This window comes from Peromyscus leucopus, chromosome 12 (assembly GCF_004664715.2).
Source record: "Peromyscus leucopus breed LL Stock chromosome 12, UCI_PerLeu_2.1, whole genome shotgun sequence".
NCBI lineage: Eukaryota > Metazoa > Chordata > Mammalia > Rodentia > Cricetidae > Peromyscus > Peromyscus leucopus.
The window spans coordinates 3239473-3257986 of record NC_051073.1 but is presented as its reverse complement, the minus strand read 5'-3'; the positions used below and the strand labels follow the sequence as shown (position 1 = coordinate 3257986).

The following is an 18514-nucleotide window of genomic DNA, read 5'->3' as shown; positions in this document are numbered from 1 at the left end:
GTTGTGTCGTATCACACAGCCAATCCCAGACCCTGCCACTTAAAACTCTGCACCTTAACCCCAGGATGGGGAGCAGATTCTATTCACTGGATAAAAAAAGGGACAGAGTGACACAACGTATTTTTTTTTTTTTTTTTTTTTTTTTTTGCCAGAATTAAAATGTTTTCCTACTCCCTTCAGCCTCCAAAATTTCCGGAAATACCTAGCCGAGTCACTCGGCTATTAAGTCATGCAAAACAGTGTCTGTTTCTGGTGACTGAAGTCTCATGGAGGGTTCTTCTAGAATTTTCTTACTTCCCCTGTGAGCACTCAGTCGGTCGTGTTTTTTTAATGCCTCACTCTATTTGGCGAATTCTTGTCAGATCTACAACCACAGGATCTAATTATTGATATATTACCATTACAAAGAATGAAAAGGTAAACATTACCACAATGAAGAATATTGTCTTAGAATTTAACTTTTCAAAGGTGTTTGTACTACTTTTGACTAATTTTCTTCTTTCATTGTCATTATTATTATTTTATAATTTATTGTCATTTTCTTCATTTATATAAATGAATTTTGGCTCTACTAAACATGAACCTGCAAGAAACCAAACTTGCAACTATTTTAAACTGCATGGGGTATATTATATACTGCTCAAAGGAACCTCTGTACACACATGTGAATATCCCTAGTAGTCAAACAAGGAAAATGCAGAGCAATGAAATACACACAGGCTGAGGCTGAGGAAAGGGCTGTCTTGAGAGTTCTTCTGCACCCTGTAGATCTGGCTTTGGGCAGATCAGTAGCTCTGGCTTTCCTTTTCTTCCCCATAAGCAACAACTAATCATCTGCTATCCTGGTCTAAGCATTGAATAGGTAAAGTTTTTGTAAGAGTTTTATACTTTTGGGTAAGAATATTCAAATAATTGATGCCAATGCTGGAAATATGCATCAAATCCAGAAGAACTGAAGCTGTGTTGGGTTAACTATATCCTCCAGTCATGGCCTTTCAATCTACTCGGCAAATACATATGGATTATATATCCTGATACATATAATAATACCAGTAACATGTAAGTATGTGTAAAATCATACAAGGAGCAAGGATACTTATATGGACTTATGCTGTGTTAGATGCTCCTGGAAAGTCACATCTAATATACAAGACAAGTGAGGAACTTGAAAATGGACACACAGTAAATTTAATATGTCAGTGGTGATAACTGACATATTAAATGTCAAGGAAAATGGAGATCCAGAGTTGGGATAGGCCTATGTTAGGTACGATCACCCTGGGGACGCATGCCATGTGGGCCTAGCCCGGACCAATGGTAATGACATGGGCCTTGAACAAATACAGAGGTGTAGGCACTTGGCAAAGCAGGGGGGTGGGGCGGGGCAAGTATGGCATCACGTTCTTCGTGATGAAGAGACTTGGCTCCTTCTGGTACTTCCTTTGGGCCGGCAAAGGGCATCTCTACTCAGGAAGCTCCATGGGAAGCTCATCCCTCTCTAAGGACACTCCACGATCCCTATATACACTGCTATAAGGTGGCAGAAGGGTACCGAGGCTGTGGACTTCCCTCCCTGGACTTAGGGGAGATGTAGGAAGTTCGCAGACCCACAGATGGGTTCTAGAGTACACTCACTCTGTTTTCACATCACAGAGCTGCTCCCAGTATAACTGACTATTTCTTAATAATAATAATAATTAATAAAAAGCAAGACTCTGAGCAGGAATGCTAAAACCCTAATTCTAACCCAGAACCTCAGCCCAGCTCCATTTTGTCCTGAAGAACCCAGCTTTACTCTTATCTTTCTAACTACTTGACCGAAAACAAAATTGGTCCAAAGGAAAAAAAGTCACTGTGGCCACAGAGGGCAGGACTACAAGCAGCGGTTCCCTCCCCACGGTGACATTCTCCTTGGGCATAATCTGGGGTAGATATGCTCTGAGTGCCTTTGCTGTCCCCTGCTTTCCCCGGAGCCAGGGTGCTGATTAGTATTCATTTGGGGTGGGGAGAGGGAAGAGGGAGGGAGGAAGACAGGAGATTCAGGCCGGCTCCTTAAGAAAGATAATCTGTTTGTTTATAGTTTACTTAGGCAAAGAGACCTTCGAAAAGGACTTTGATAAGAGGGGACAAAGTTTCCCCAGAAATGGACTGGTGTTCTTTAGTAAGGACTCCAGTTTCTCTCATACACAGGGGCCAGGAGAGCCAGGGAGTCGGTGCCATTCCCAGCCGCCCTGGTCTGGTCTGTACATTTCCTTAAGACCTTAAGTCACGCTGACGTCATGGGATCCTTTCTCAGATTCCTCTCTCTCTCTCTCTCTCTCTCTCTCTCTCTCTCTCTCTCTCTCTCTCTCTCTCTCTCCCTCCCTCCCTCTCTCTCTTCTCTCCCCCCTCTCTCCCCCTTCTCCTGCCTTCCCTCCCTCCTTCTCTGTCCCTCCTTCCCCACTCAGCCTCTTCCAATCTCTTTCTTTCTCTCTTCATTTCCCTCAGGTAATTCCTACAGAAACTTGTACCAACTTGTTTTTGACTGACAGCGAACAGCGAGAGTGTTTCTTCACTTTGAAAAACCTTCAGCACCTATCTTTCCAAGGCACCCTGCGTGGACTGATCATTTCCCTGCCTGGTCATAATTTCCCATCCACCCAGGAGCCGGCACTGGGCACTCCTGCAGGTAAGGGGCAGGCGCCTATGTCAATGTGGGGGCACTCGGCTTTCCGGCGATGTTTCTGAAAAACTTGACTTCTAAAGGTAATGAAAACACTGTCATTCTTTTAAAACTTTCTTAAGTCGTTCAAGCCGGCCAAGCTTATCTGGGGAAATTTACAAGTGCTGTTTACATGCGGGGGGAAAAGGGTTTTTCCTTAATGATGGGGCAAAGTCGGGGGAGAGTGCCTTATCCTTGTCTGCAGGAAATAAAGTAAAATAAAACACGCAGATGCTGCCCAGCATGCCGAGGGTAAGGGGTCTAGAGTAGGAGAATTACTGAGTGCTCCTAGGAACGTTTTCCTGTGCTGTGTCAGAGCGAGCGTGTTACTGATTTTCAGTGACTGCATAGTTCTTTTTAAGTCCCCTGGCTGTCACTTTCTTCTGTCACTGGTGAAGTCAGTTTAGGTAGAAGTAAGACAAGTCCTCAAGCACATATTTAAGTCTGTCACCCACCCTAAAAAAAAGAAAGGGTTCTGTTAGTTTCTGTGGTAGGTCCAGGAGTAGAAGGGGTCTGATTTGAGGAACCGCTTTGCTCACAGCCCATGGAGAAAGCTTCTCTCCCTCATGGACATACAATTTCACGTGGACTCAGACTGCTTTCAGCTAATGAGCACATTGCCGGGTGAAGTCTCCCACCGGCCCCTGCAAAGCCTGCTTTGTCCACGCTTCCGCGTTCGGTCGCCTGAAGGAAGTAAGAATTTGTTTCTTAGACATTTCATGACCCCGCGGATGCTTGAAGTCACAGGTTTAGAAAACTCACAGGAAATGCAGAAGTTAAGTTTGGAAAACTGCAGTCCAAACCTTGCCCCGCACAATCCAAATGTTCAGCTTCCCTTCTTTTTATCTGAATGTGTACGCCCCTCCACCCCAAACCCAGTTTATTGTCAAGGTTATTAATGAGCTTCCGAGTTCCTTTTTGGCAATCTCAGATCACAGGGTCACACTCACAGAGCAGCCTCTGTTACTTCAGACCTTCTCTGTTCTGCCCTCTCTCCTGGAGGTTTAAACAAACAGGTCACCATCAGTAACAGCCTTGGGTGACAAATTCTATCCAATTTACAACTGTGCTTAAAAAAAAAAATCAAAGGAAAGTGTCACATAAACCTGGAATGTGCATTTAAATGCCATCCACGTGTGAACACAGCACATGGGGGTAACTTAAGATGAAGAATTAATTACAGACTCACCTCACACGTGGCTCCCAGGGCAATGCTCTTTCCAAACCTTCCTGGAGCTTGATTTCCCCACAGCTCCCCCCTCCTGAAGTAGAATAAATGATCACGGACCGTGACCCAGAGGTCACGTGTGGGGCTTCCACACAAGGCTGGAGAAAGACAAACTTTAGCGGGATCGCCTGGAGTCCTAGCCTCAGAAACATGAGTCAGTAACAGATGGAAGCCTTTCTCCTGGGTTACACACGTGAGTACTGTGAGGGTCTTAGGGAAACAGACGTAGCTAAAGCATGTGATTCCGCGGGCTTCGGGAAAATGCATTTCTAAGAAGCCTTCTCTCCTGTGCTCGCTCCTTCCTCCCGCCAGCATCCGTGGCCACTTTACACAAAGTGCCACGCCCCCAATTTCCTACCTCACACTTGTAACCAGTGTGGACAGCTCACATTTCGGGGGGCAGAAGAGTGAGTCCACAGTCATCTCATGCCAGCAGGCTCAGAGCTAACAAAAACAGGTTTTTTTCTGGCTTCTTTCCTCGGGGCTGAGGACATACCTCCTCCCTCTCTTCAAGGAAGAAATCTCTAAGGGCTTCTGTGCTTGTTGTATGCATGTTGCATGCACATATATATCTATGTGTGTTCTTGTATGTGCACATGTGGATATGTGTGTATGTATGTGTGCATGTGTGCTCATGTGTATGTTTTATTATATTTACCCGAATGACAGAATGTGCTGAGGACCAGAAAGCCCACCCATGTGGCTTTAGGCAGCACAAACAGAGGAGCCTTTCTCTGCTTCAGACACGGCCTTCCCTGGGCAGTGGGCCCCCTGTTTGAGCCTGGGTGTCCCCCGAACGTGTCCCTTTAGAGTGAGGCTGGAATGAGTGTGTACACAGTCCCAGGATGACCACGGCAGCAGCGGGGAGGGGAAGTTGTCAGAGCCAACGCCAGTGCTGGCCCTGGGAGCATCTGTAGGGGGCTGAGGTGCCTCGGGGGGTTGCCTTCCGATTTTCTTACAGAAGCAACAGGTTTTCACTCTCCCCTGTGCACCAAATGCAAGGGCCTGGTTTACATCCTCTCCAGTGAGAACTGCGGTTACATTCTCAACTGCAAAAAGAGTCAGGAGGCTCCTGTGAGGATTAATATTGGTTTTCACACAGGCAAAGCAGAGTGGCTTGTGGGTGGTCAAAGGCTCTTAAAGAAGCAAAGCAGGAGGAGGCTCTCCCCGGCTCTCCCAGCTACTGTGTGTGCGCCCTTCACATCTCTCTCCTCAGAGCTACCTCCATTTTCCTGGAAGGAGGGGGTGGCAGACAGAGCAGAGGAGCGAGGCACAGACAGGCCCGGCCTGGCCCTGTGCTTCTCAAGGGCACGGTGCCCTGCAAAGAGGCAGATGTGACCCAATGCTCCTTGCGGCTGCTCAGGTAGCTTCCTGGTGCCAGTTCCCCTGACAGGTAAGAGAGAGCTTTGCAATCAGAAGTTCAAAGCCAAGCCACCCCAGGAAAGCAGATTCCTAGAGTCCTCACTCTGAGGGGAACGGAGGGAATCAGCCTTTTCCTTACTTTCAAAGGGCACGCTGAGGGCAGCAGGTGGAGAAAGCAGTTAACTGTGTAAGGAAAGGACTCCCAGGCAGAAGTGTTATTGACTAAATAATGGTGCTTTGTTGGGAACACAGACGAGGGCAGAGGTTGGCGGTCAAGCATGTGCTTAGCAGGCACAAAGCCCTGGGTTCTGCCTCCTGCACAGAGGAAAAGTCAGGAGAGAGTTGAACTTGAGAAAGGCAATTGCGCCAATGTGTTCTCTGGATTCATTAAGACAACTCTAGGTGAGTGTCCTCTTACAATGCAGCTAAGATCCTTGTAGAGAGTTACACACATCCCCAGGACGTCGAGTCACACACATTTGTGCCTTTCTTTAACAAGCGGGCCAGAGAAATGCAGCAACCTGAATTCCCTCAGGCAGTGGAAGGCTTCAGTGAACCAAGGGTTAACCAAAACCCAAGCACAGAACCCTGAGTGCCTCTCTACCCGATGCTCTGTACCACAAATCTCAGCTATTTCAGTCACACTGTGACAATGAATCAAGGTTGCCTGGTCATGCTTACCTCAGAAGACACACAAGAAGAAAACAGGGTTCTGATTTGGGGCATTAAAGCACACAGGTGCCCGGAGCTGGTCTGTGCCCAGTAAGAAGCAGTTCCGTAGAAATGCATGTGTGTGCCCCATCCCAGCTGAGGACATAGAGAGAAAACCATGGGAAGAATGAGGGGCAGAATGATCTGGGTCTTGTTGGATGCTCAACCTATGACCCCACAGTTTGCACACCCTAGGCCGCCATCATCCACACCAGCAGAACCACCTTTGATACTAGGATGCTCAAAAATCTCAGTGACAGCCCTGGATGCTTCCGCTTTGCCCAGGAGCCAGGGGTCAGTCAGGATAAATAGTATCTCAAGTCTACCGTGGCTGTGTGGTGCTCAACCATACAGATCCACTGAAGTTCAAGGTGGGTGAATTTGACACAGAGAAGGAGCAGGCCAGTGAGGAATGTTCAGAGGACCTTGGAGGTCTGGCTTGAGTTCATCCTGTTTCAGTCAGAGCCATCTTGGTGTCCGGCTGACTGTTATAGAATTCTTGTGCATTTTTTCCCCAACTGCTCCAAGCAGGGGCTAGTCAGGACTTCACAGAGCTCAAAGATGATACAATACAGGGCTTCCTTTAAAGAGCATAAACTCAAAAATCATGACTGTAAAACCAGAAGGAAGTTTTGGGGAGGGTTTGTGCATGTAAGGAACCACACAGCCAGAGTCCCATCAACTCATGATAAGTCCACTCTGGGTCTTATGTCATGAAGCTCAGTGTGATTCCTGGGGGAAGGGACAGACGAGTGTATGCAAATGGTAGTCCCTAGCTGCCTGATGAGGAACTCTGGGAAACAGGCAGAAGTATGGACCCGTGCCTCTACGTATCTACTCACCAGTGGGACATGAAAACTCAGTCTCATGATGTCTGGAATGCTTTTTATCTCACTGGCAAATGACCACGGACAGATTTCCATATGATTGCTGACCTTCTCGGTCACATGTGGGCCTCAGGGTAAGATACAATCAGTGTATTCATTCCTCTTACTGTAGAGTACATGAACCGAGTCCATGATGTACAGTTTCTACCCAGAAAGCCCTGACTTACGACATAAAGAACAGTTTTCGGGTCATGAGCCTAGAACCCAGAATGAAGCCAGATTCATCAACAAGGCATGTCTTTTCCGAGGAACTCTGAGTAGCTGCCTCAGTGAAGGCCTGTGTGTCGGCCTAGGGCCCTCCTTCTCCTCCCTGGTTTCTGTGAAGGAGCGCTGTTTCTGATTTCTTATATAGCTAACTGTCGTTTCTTGGGATGGATGCTTGCTAAACTCATGCCAAACAACAATGCTCTTCCTCATTGACGTTTGTGCTCGCTGGTATTTCTTGGCCCACATCTGCTCTGTCCTTATCCCTTCACTAAAGAACACAAGGTCGAGGTCCACACCTTGCTGCCTCCATTTACCTTTTCTATATATTCCTATACTTAAAAAAAAAAAAAAAGTTCACATCTGGTGAGCCCACCTGGCCATCATTTCCACAGACCTGCTGGGAGTTAGGAACATGAGAGTCTGGACACATCTGGGTGTTATGTAGTGTCAGACCTGCTGGAATACTACATAAGGGTCCTCCGGGGTTCTTTCGTAAAGTCTGTGGAAAGAATTTAGACATGGCCAGCAGGCTGCACCACACACATGCGTATGGAAGCAAGTGACACACTGTAGGGCCTTTTGGCAGAACAGTAGTAATAAAACTAAAATTGTGCAGGTCTGGTCTGTTCTGAAGACAGCCATGTCAACGCGGCTACGTGTTGTTTTCAATAACTTGCTCAATACACTTCAAATCTGAATTTTAAAAAGATTTTGTTTTTATTTTATACTTAGGTGTACTCAGAGGCCAGAAAATGGCATCAGATTTCTTGGAGGTAGAGGTTCAGATGGCTGGTGTAGGGGCTGGAACTTAACTCTGGTGCTCAGCAAGTGCTTTTAACCACCGAGCTGCCCCTCCAGTTTCTGTATTCTAAGCAGTCTGTCCTAAAGGCTAACTGCAGCTGATATCAGTTGATAGAGTGCTTGTCTAGCAAACACAAATCCTTGAGACGTATCCCCAGCCCCACACAAACTGTGTGTGGTAGCCTAAGCCTGTCACCCTGGCTTTCAGGAAGCAGAGACAGGAAAATCGGGAGTTCAAGGTCATCTTCAGCAACACAGTGAGTTCAAGGTCAGCCTGGGGAACACAAGACTTGTCTCAAAAATCATCAATAAATGAAGTATAAAGGTTACCTGTGAAGAGCCAAGTCCTCTCTGCTGATTTTTAAGTTCTCCTATTGCATATGTGTGGTACTAAATGATTCTAGCCAAAACAGTGCTGTGACCCTCCGACGAACAGATACTCAGGAACCCAGCTTCTGGCCCTACACACCGAAGCTTCACTCCCCTGGGATATTGAGAACACTCTTAGATACTAGTCCTGTTTTGTCTACTATCACATAAGGAGCTTCCTGGTCTGTTAGACTGGTGTGCAGAGTCCAAGGAGGGTCCCATGCCACTCCAACTCTACAGGAAACAAGAGAGTCTTGCTCTCGGGTTCAGGAAGCCCTTCCAAGCCTGCAGGTCCTGGGCATTAACACAAACCTCCAAACTCCACAGCAGAGCGGCCTTTAACGGGGACACCCTGCTGTACACCTGTGCTAGACAGAAAACGCACCTCACCCGTGACTGTTTACTCTCCTGACTCATTTTCATATGGCTGCACTGGAGATTAGGGTGGACAGTGATTAGTGTGGAATGTCAAGGCGTCATGCGATCCTCTGAGAACATTGTGTAATGACCTTACAGTAAGTTGTGTCATAGGGGCCTACGTTGTCCCTGCAGGTGACTGCAAGTGATGTGCACCAGGGTACAGAGTGGACCTGTTCAGTCAGCCCTCGAAAACATATTCTACACTTTGTCTCAAAGCCAAATGTCATTCATTTCTCTTTAGCCACTTGGTTCCAACGTTTCAAAGAAGCCGTTTGATTGAATCTCTTACACAGACATTTTCTACAAATCACAGCTAAATGCACTAACATCCACAGAGGCAGATTCTTGTTAGTAACTTTGAAATTAAACATAGCTTTTAAACATGCTTTGTGTTTGAATCCGGAATACACTGGGTATTCGCTAGAGCTAGTTTTCTGTTTTGTTTTGGTGACTCTTCCTTTTCCTTCCTCCCTTCTTTCTTTTGGATATGAATGTGTGCATGTATACATGTATGTATGTGTGCACATACACATGTGTGTACCATGTGATGTGTGTACAGGTCAAAGGTCAACTTGCAGGAGATTATCTTTCTTTTTTGCTTTGGTTTTGTTTGTTTGTTTGTTTCAAGACAGGATTTCTCTGTGTAGTTTTGGTGCCTGTCGTGGACCTTGCTTTGTAGACCAGGCTGGCCTCGAACTCACAGAGATCCGCCTGGCTCTGCCTCCCGAGTGCTGGGATTAAAGACGTGCGCCACCACCACCTGGCCTGGTCTATTCTTTCATGTGGTCTCTGGGGATCAAATTTAGGTCTTTAGGCTTGGTGGCAAGTACCTTTACCTGAGCCATCTTGCAGGCCCCATGAAGAATTGGTTTTGCGTTCACTATTTTATATTCACTATTTTATAACCCTTCTGAAGATACTTTCCGTTCTCTGTTGTGGTGTTTTTAATTTTGCCCGCTTCTTTACATTCCTCTATGTATCATTCAGTTGCTGACACTGATGTCGTAAACGTTCCCCACTGGTTTACACTCAGATCTAGCCTCAGCATGAGGACACCATCTCTGGCTTACAAGACTGGGCCTAGCACCTTCCAGCATTTCCTCCCATTCCTGGACAGAGGTGTTCCATTGACATTATAAAAGCCTAGTTAGTCCTCCCTGCAGTCCTGAAGCCCCTTTGGCAATGGAGATTTTACAGCTCCTCCTCTGTGCTGCCCACCTTTCAGGGGAACCCCTCCAGCCGAGCTGATTGCGTCTGCGTGTGCACCCACAGGAAGGTAGAATTTCTCGTGTCTTTTCCTCTTTGCTGGCCTTCCACATCTATTCCAGCACAGACCTGTCCAATGAAATGTTTTGAAATACATTTCTGAAAACTAGTAAGTGAAACTTGATCTCCCTGGGTGAACAGTGCGGTACAGTGGCCTAGCTGCTGGAATTGGACTGGTGGGGGATGCGGGAGGGAGGTGATTTTCATAAGTGAGAGGGCACCAACATCGTGTGCTTACAATACAGGGATGCTCTACACCCAGAAAGGGGAACTGGGAAACACTCAGAGCGTTTTGGGAAGAAGAACCTGGAGAGACCCGAGGAAGAGCAGAAAAGAGCTCAGAGCCAGCAAGGCACAGCATGGAACTGAGGGCTGGCACATCTGACATCAGGGAGCCAAGAGGAGCAAGGTGCAGCCTGGGATGTGGGAGGGGATTCGATCCACAGCAAGGCCCACTCAGGAGCCTGCTGATGAGGGCTGTCCTGGGTACATAGCATTAAAGGTATTTGATTCTCAGAGGTTTTCAGGTTTTAAGTCAAAAAGAATTTTCTAGGTTTTCCCATTGAGAGCATGAAATACTCTTTCAGACCCAAAGTCTGAAGAGCTGTACTGTGCGTACAATCAAATGTGTCTTGTTCCAGCTCGGAGAGGCCCGGCCTCTCTAAGCCTTCGTGAGAGTATGCATATTTAAACACAAATTCTTGTAATTATGGATATTAACTTGTCTAGTCCAATATCCTGGGGAGGTTTCTTAAACTATGCTTTCCATGCAGCCGTTTGTTTACTTTTCAGTATCTGTAACTTCTATGGTTGGTAGAAATGTTTGCTAAATGAGATTGAAATCAACTTCCTTTGTATCTTGACTACTTAGGCTCTGACCTTCAGTTACCTTTCCCCAGCGGGTTCTTGCTGAGAGCTTTCTCTATTGGAAGTTAAGCAATCCTTTTTATCTAGCCAGATGATAAGATTTAGCCCTTTCAATTAATATTTTAAAATTGCGTTTATTTGGTGTGTGTGTGTGTGTGTGTGTGTGTGTGTGTGTGTGTGTGTTCCTATACGTGTGTACCCCTGTGTTCATATTGAGGTTGAAGGGCAGCTTGTAGGAGTCAGGTCTCTCCTCTACCATATGTCTTCTGGGGATCAAACCCAGACTGTCAACCTTGGTGCCAAGGGCAATACCCACCAAGCTCTCTAGCTGTCCCCAAAACTTAGGTCTTGACCTTAGAGAAAGTCTGGCTGTTGCTGAGGGCAGGTGTGGGTGGGAGGGGGATGGGAGAAGCACAGACACCCAGGCCTGGGAACACCTGTGGTCCCTGGCAGAACATGAGAACTGAATGAGGGACCTTTGCAGAGGGCTGGGGAAAGTCAAGGGGGAAGATTATGGGCAAGGTACTAGGGCATTTGAGGCAAGCCACGAAGAACAGAATGAACTCCAAAAGTGAAGGTAGGAAGGCGCCATCAGAGGCCAGAGAGCAATGGGAATGAAATAAGGCCAGCCAGGCAGTGCAGGGTGGCTGCCATGTGCCCAGGGTTTGGGTTTGTTGTGGGGAAGGGGCAGGAAAGAGATGCTACAGTTAGCGTGCCTGACAGACTTACCACACACAGAAGACTGGACACCAGGCTGAGCACCTCCAACCCGAACAGGGAACCTTATCACCAGCCCCATGGAGGTCAGGGGAGCATTGGACAGAGGGTGAGGGAAGCAGGGACAGAGGGTCAGGGGAGCAGGAACAGAGGGTGAGGAGAGCGGGGACAGAGGGTGAGGAGAGCGGGGACAGAGGGTCAGGGGAGCAGGGACAGAGGGTCAGGGGAGCAGGGACAGAGGGTCAGGGAGCAGGGACAGAGGGCAATTCTTAGTTGCAGACTCCAGGAGGGGCAGTTGACTTGGGAAAGGCGCCGCCCGGGAGAAATGAGTGAGTCCCTGGCTTTTGCCAGGGATGTGCTTCAGTTTTCCAGGACATCGAACAAACTACAAGCCCGTTCTTGAACGCGTTTCCAATAAACTAAAAAACAAAACAAAAAGGACGAGGAAAGGTACTGCCGGGTCCAAATTTGCTAATTACTGCCGAGATCAAAGCAAGGCCTTTCATGTCAATTCTTTCATAAGATCTGAGACCTTGGAACACAGACAGGACCTGAAAGTCAGTAATGCCAAGGCAGCGCGAACAAGAAAGCCATGCCAATTTCCCGTGGGCCCTGGGCCTTCTTACCGCTCCCAGTTCCTGTTTCCGGGTCTGTCTTCGGGGTTTTCGGAACCGTGCTGAGACAATGCAGAACCGCAGAAGTGGTAGTCCATCCGTCGCTTGAAAAAGTCATCGCAGCTTGTTTGTTTTAGAAAGAGTGGAATCAGGTCCAGGTGTGGTCCAGAGCCTTCCCCAGCTCTTGGGAGACAGAGACAGGTCTGTAGGTTCACGGTGTGCCCGGGCCACATGCTGATGGGCACCTGAAGGAAGGGAAGCAAGAAAGACAGGGGGAAGGAAGGGACAGAAACACTCTGGACGTTTGTGTGACAGGACAGAGAACACAAAGGCATGATAAGCGTGTCTAGAATTATGAAGAGATGAGATTGGAGAGGTGGAGAGAAGAGAGAGAGGTGGAGAGATGGGAGAGGTGGAAAGATGGGAGAGAGAGGTGGAGAGAGAGGTGGAGAGATGGGAGAAAGTGAGGTGCAGAGATGAGAGAGAGAGAGGTAAAAAGATGAGAGAGTGAGGTGAAGAGATGAGAGAGAGGTGGAGAGATGAGAGGTGGAGAGATGAAAGAGAGATAAAGAGATGAGAGAGAGGTGGAGAGATGAGAGGGAGATAAAGAGATGAGAGAGAGGTGGAGAGATGAGAGGTGAAGAGATGAGAGTGAGGTGGAGAGATGAGAGAGAGGTGGAGAGATGAGAGAGAGGTGGAGAGATGAGAGAGAGGTGGAGAGATGAGAGAGAGGCAGGCCCCTACCTAGCATGTGGAGGAGGAACTGCTGAGGGTCACTCTGATGAGACAGGCAGCCTGGCCCCATGTGGTTTCTGGCCCCTGGAGTCCAGGCATCCCTGATGTGAATTCCAGGTGTCAGCCCTGCAGGCACCAGACAGGTGTTTCAGACATGGTGGAAGTGGTCCACGAGGATGGGTTTCCCTCAGCAGTCTGGGCCCCACCCTTCCCTTTACCCTCATCTTCTTCCTTTCCCAGCAAGCAGAGTGCATGCTCGCTCCTTGGGTTAGTTTCAGAGAAAAGGTATGAGTTGGAGAAAGAAGGCCTGGATGGGTCTCCACTCACGGAGGCAGCTTCATCGGGGTGAGCTATCTACCTTTCCCTACTGGAAAATCCCAGAGAAATGCCCAGCACAGGGGTGACGAGAGGCGCATGGGATGATTTTAGTTGAAAGTGTTGGTAGCCACAGTCTTGTGTTATATGAACTGATAGGGAACAAATGTCCTCACATGACCAGAAAGATAATTGCTAACTTCCCCCCTCCTAGGACCCAAGTCCCTTATTAAACAGTTCTGACTTAAAAAAAAAATTACACAAAGAAATCCTAAATTATTACGCTTACAAAATGTTTAAGAAGTATCTTTAATTTATAAAGGGTATCACAGGGCTGGGGACATGGCTTTTTGGTAAAGTGCATACCTTGCACCATGAAGACCTAAGTTTTACCCTCAGAATCCATGTTAAAACAATGGGAGACCCTGTTTCAAATGATAATAATTTGAGGAAGGACACCCAAGTGTGTCACACACACACACAAGGTATCATGGCCACATCGCCACCGAAACTGACAAACAAGACTCGAGATGGGAGAGAACTGATTAGCTGGCTTCTTTCTGGAAGCACTGTTGTTTTCCATGCAAAGATGGGTTAGCTATTGTTCTTCTAATTCTTCGGGAGCCTTCTTTCTTGTCTGTGAAGAATACACAGATGCCTTTGGAAGGTAACACGCCTGTGTTTTAGTTGGAGAAAGGAGTGACAAAGAGTAAAAGTCTGAACTTGGCACGCAAGTGAGCCGTGCTCTGGAATCCGGGTGGGTCTAGGAAAAAGCACAGACCTCAGTGGAAAACAGAGATGGGTGTGCAGGAAACCCCCATAAACTATAAACTGGCTGCATTCTGTTCGCACTGGGATGGAGAGAAACCTCAAGGCTGTTAGAAATGAGGAGCAAGAACACCACGTACCTCCGGCTCTCCAGGAGCCTCTCTGCTACCCTGGGAATCAGAAGGAGGCTAACCACCAACAGCGTAGACGCATCCCTTGAACCTGAGCATTCAAGGCACCTACCATTGTAGCCTAAGTGGCTGGGAGCATGGGGAAGGGGAAGCTGGCCCTTCAGCTCACCCTCACACTGGTCCCACCTCTCCCTGTGAGGTCCTACTCAGTTGCTAAAGGGTTCTTCCTCATCTCATTGCAATTCCCCTTCTGGGAAAGTCAGTCTTTGCTTTTCCTATTAGCACCTCATTATCCATTTCCCCAAGACTCTGAATCCCCCAGACTCCGATTTTTCAGCCCCATAAAGCATGGCCAAGTCCGCATTCCCCAAACTTCATCTTCTCGAGGCCGAAGCAAGATCTCAATATGTCTGTGATGTATCTGTGACTAGTGGTCACTGGTCTGCATCTGAGTGTGTGTTTGGGGTAGATACCTTTGCATGCTCAGGAGACGACAAGTCCCTAGAGGACTGACGACATCTTGTGCTTGGCAACCACAGGGCCTGCTATCCTTTGCAGGGCCCAGCTCTGCGTCAGAGTTAGGTGGGGATCCATGGTTACCAACAGGTTTATTTGGCTTACAGATCATCCGTCATGAAGGGAAGCTAAGACAGAAACCTGGAAGCAGGAACGGAAGGCCACCTGCTGGCTGGGTCATCCTAAAAATGGAGAGACCTACTGGGGAGCGGCTGGGGCAGTGACTCTGGACAAGTCTGGCTTTCCTTCTGCTCCATCCTTTGGAGACAGTGTAGTGGAGAAGGTTCACTTTCGCTGAAGTGGAGTGAGCTGCTAGGTGGCCCTAGAAAGCAGGTCCATAAGCATGAGCTAGGCAGCTCTCTACAATGTGCTGTTTATACCTCAATATCCATAATCCTTAGCAGCTGTCATTCCATGCAAACTGCCTGTGTGCTATCCATGCAGGACACTGTGGGACTAGACGTGTAGAGCTCATGAGAGCCTGGTTAGGTTTTATTTCCTATTTTAGCTTTTATAAAGATATTTTATTCTATGTGCTTGGGTTTTGTGATGGTTGGAAAGGAAACGGCCCCCAGAGGGAGCGGCACTATTAGGAGATGCGACTTTGTTGGAGGAAGCGTGTCACTGTGGAGGTAGGCTTTGAGGTCTCATATTTGCTCAGGCCAGGTCCAGTGTCTCAACCACTTCCTGTTGCCTGCACACTCTTAGCTACCTCTCCAGCACCATGTCTGCCTGCACACTGCCATGTCCCACCATGATGATAATGGACTGAACTTCTGAACTGTAAGCTACCCCAATTAAATGTTCTCCTTTGTAAGAGTTGCCGTGGTCATGGCGTCTCTTCACAGCGATAGAAACCCTAAGACAGGTTTCTTGCCTGAACGTGTGTCTGTGCACCATGTGTGTGCGGTGCCAATGGAGGCCAGAAGAGAGTGCTGGATCCACTTGAAATGAAAGCACTCACAATTATCAGCTACCACATGGGTTTAATAATTGGAATTGAACCTGTGTTCTCTAGAAGGGCAGCCAATGCTCTTAATTGCCAGGCCATCTCTCCAGCCCTTATTTCCAATATTTGAGAGGGATAAAAGAGGAGGTCTGTGTATTGCTCTGAGTCCATCTGAGCCCCTGGGGAAGAGGCACATTACCATAGCGTCCTAACTCTAGAGAAGCCCTATTTGCTCTCAATTTTCATCAAGCAATCAGCCACTTTGCAAGTACCGGGGACTTAAAACATTCTTAATCATTTTCTAGATGGCCTGTGTCAATGTCCAATCCACTGTCTACCAATTACCAGGAACAATTCTCCAGACCCCTGGAGATTCCTCCCAGCAGAATTTAGATTGTGTATTTTCAGAGGGCAATTTCTTTTAAAATCAGGTAGGTTCCTAAAACCCAGAGCTTTGACGGTATAGGTCTGGCACTGCATTTTTGAATATGGATAGCTAAACATTCGAAACAACCATTAAAGATGCCAGTGGACACTCAGACTTTTCACCTTCACCGTTCACCAGGCTGGAAGAGAACCCTGAGGTCATTTCACCCAAACCTCTCATTTTACAGATGAGAAAAACGGGGCTAATTGATAGCCAGTGATGCTAAATTACAGCTCTTCTCCAGCCAGATAGCAGAGCCAGCGGGCTCTTCCGAGTGTTCCGTTAGTTTAGAGATTGCACAAGCTGACGAGTGAGCTATGACCCTAAGAATCCACCTTCTGTGGCTTGCAAGTGTTTATGTTTCTAACGTGGGGCTTGCAATCTCCTGCTGCGGTGACCTTTTGGGGCCTGCAGTCAGAGTGACTCATTTCTTCCATACTCAGCCAGCATTTTCAGGCTCCTCAGTATCTGTGAAGTATAACAGGTGAAACAAAACTCAAGTTCACGCTTGGGACCATTACAAGACCCTGATCTTGGCCAAAGGCTTTCTGCACACTTGTTGCCTCCTACCTGTGATTCAGGGGGCAGCCTAAGTTTGTCCAGTGTCCTGGTTCCCTTGGCCCTCTTCCACCAAAGTACCTGTGTTCATACCCTTGAGTGGGAGTTGTTGTCCTCCTTGTTTTTTTCTGGGCAGGATCTCAAGTAGCCTCGGCTGGCTTCAAATTAGCTATGTAGTCAAGGATGACGTTGAACCTCTGAACTTCTTCCCTCCGCCACTCACGTTCCAGAACCAGAGACACGCTACGAAGCCCAGTTTCTGTGGCACTAGGAAGGGAAGCCAGGACTTGGTTACACTGGGTTAGGATTCCACTAGTTGAGCTACAACCCATCCCCATTTCTCTTCAATGTGATCCCATCATTTCACATGAGCAGAAACCCCACGAGAGCAAACATCTGCCAGTGTCTAAGCTGTACACCACTGTGCACGTAGTGGGTTTGTTCTCTGAAGCAGGTGACTCTTCCTCTCTAACCCTTACCTCTGTGAGCATTAGTGCTTCTTTGTCTTCCATCAAACCCTCAGCCAAGTAGCCTTCTTAGTTAACTATTTGGGTAAACTTTCTAACCATCTGGTGGCTTCTGTTCTGGTCCCATTCTGGATAGCTCTCCTTCCTGTTGGTACAGCTGATCACTGGGCTTGTCTCACCTTCAGTACCCTTTCTCTGTGTTCCTTCCCAGTTTCTCCATCGAATCAACAAGTCCAGAATCCTTCCCACTTCCAGTCACCCATCACCTCTTCATGTATAATATTCTGTGTGAATTTTACCTGATGGCAAACCAAGGGGAGGGTCTACCTGGGCTCCTGCACTGTTCATCCAAGTTCAGAATCCTCCAGATGATCTTCCAAGGGCACTCTCCTGGCCCTCAGTCCCCCTAGCTGTGAAAACCATTCTTCCTGCCTGTTGAACGATCAAACTCCCCAGCCTGGCCCCCGTCTCCTTAGAAAGGCCATTACTAGTGTGCCATGCCCATAACCTGGCCTTGTTCTACCTTTGCTTGTGGTACCCCAGTGATTCTCAAGCATGGATGCACATTAGAAACAAATAAGAGCTTTGAAAAAAGAAATGAGCAAGACTCAGGTCCAACCACATGCTCCCTCCAGGGGATTCTGATTTGATTGGCTTGTGCTGGTGTCTAATGAGCACCCTTACCAGCCAATGGAGAACACTGCACATTCTTCACCAACCCAAATGTTTGCCTGGGTGATCTCTCCCTTGTGGCAAGGCTCTTTCTCCTGTTTCTTCTTTGCTGTAAGAAGTTTGCATACCCTTCTTTGACTCTTTGAGTTGAAACAAATCTGACTTTCTCCTGGAAATCCCCACTCTTCTCCACTGATGACATTCATTCAAGCATACACAGCCAACTCTGTGTCAGATATAGGCAATGTGGAGGTGAAGACCAGGTCATTATCCCTTTTCACAACCTTCTGAAATAAGTGAGACACGTGAAACAGGGAATGCTGAATTTTATCATAGAAATGGATAAGCATCCATGAGTAAATGGCAACTATTTAGACATGGAGGGTCTGTTGTGCTAGGTATAAAAACAATGTCATACAGGGCATCTCCTCTACCTGATGATGTATGTTTGAGTGTTTGAACCTTATCATATTCATCTTTAAGTACTTGAAAGACCAAAAACTGTTAAATGCTTGTAGAATGAATGAGCAAACAAAATAATAATGTTTTGGAGTGAGGCCTAACTGGGAAAGAATGGAATTTCTGAGAAAATAGCACCATAGTTCAGAGTTTAAGGCAGGAGTAAGAGGTTCCACCAAGGCTCAAATCAAAGATTCATATCATAATTTGCAGTCCTAAATCATTATCCGATTTCTACCACCCCCTACCTTCCTGCAGTGTTTTTAAAGTGAGAATGAGAATAGCACATTTAAACTAGGTCCTGGGCTGGAGAGATGGCTCAGCCATTAAAGGCTAGGCTCACAACCAAAAATTTAAAACTAGGTCC

At 47.4% G+C, this 18514-nt stretch overlaps 1 protein-coding gene across 4 annotated transcripts in view; it reads left to right on the top strand.

Annotated features, from left to right (window-relative positions):
* The first annotated feature begins 2134 nt into the window (after positions 1-2134).
* Kcnj15 (potassium inwardly rectifying channel subfamily J member 15) overlaps positions 2135-18514 on the top strand; it is a 43070-nt gene continuing 26690 nt past the window's right edge. Inside the window, exons 1-2 of one of the 4 annotated variants that reach the window (XM_037209619.1) lie at positions 2135-2239; positions 2488-2668. The gene's annotated coding sequence lies outside the window, so the exon portion shown is untranslated. Of the gene's footprint in view, positions 2240-2409; positions 2746-4023; positions 4123-18514 lie in introns of those variants that run through there. The other 3 variants (XM_037209620.1, XM_037209622.1, XM_037209621.1) reach the window with 3 other exon arrangements.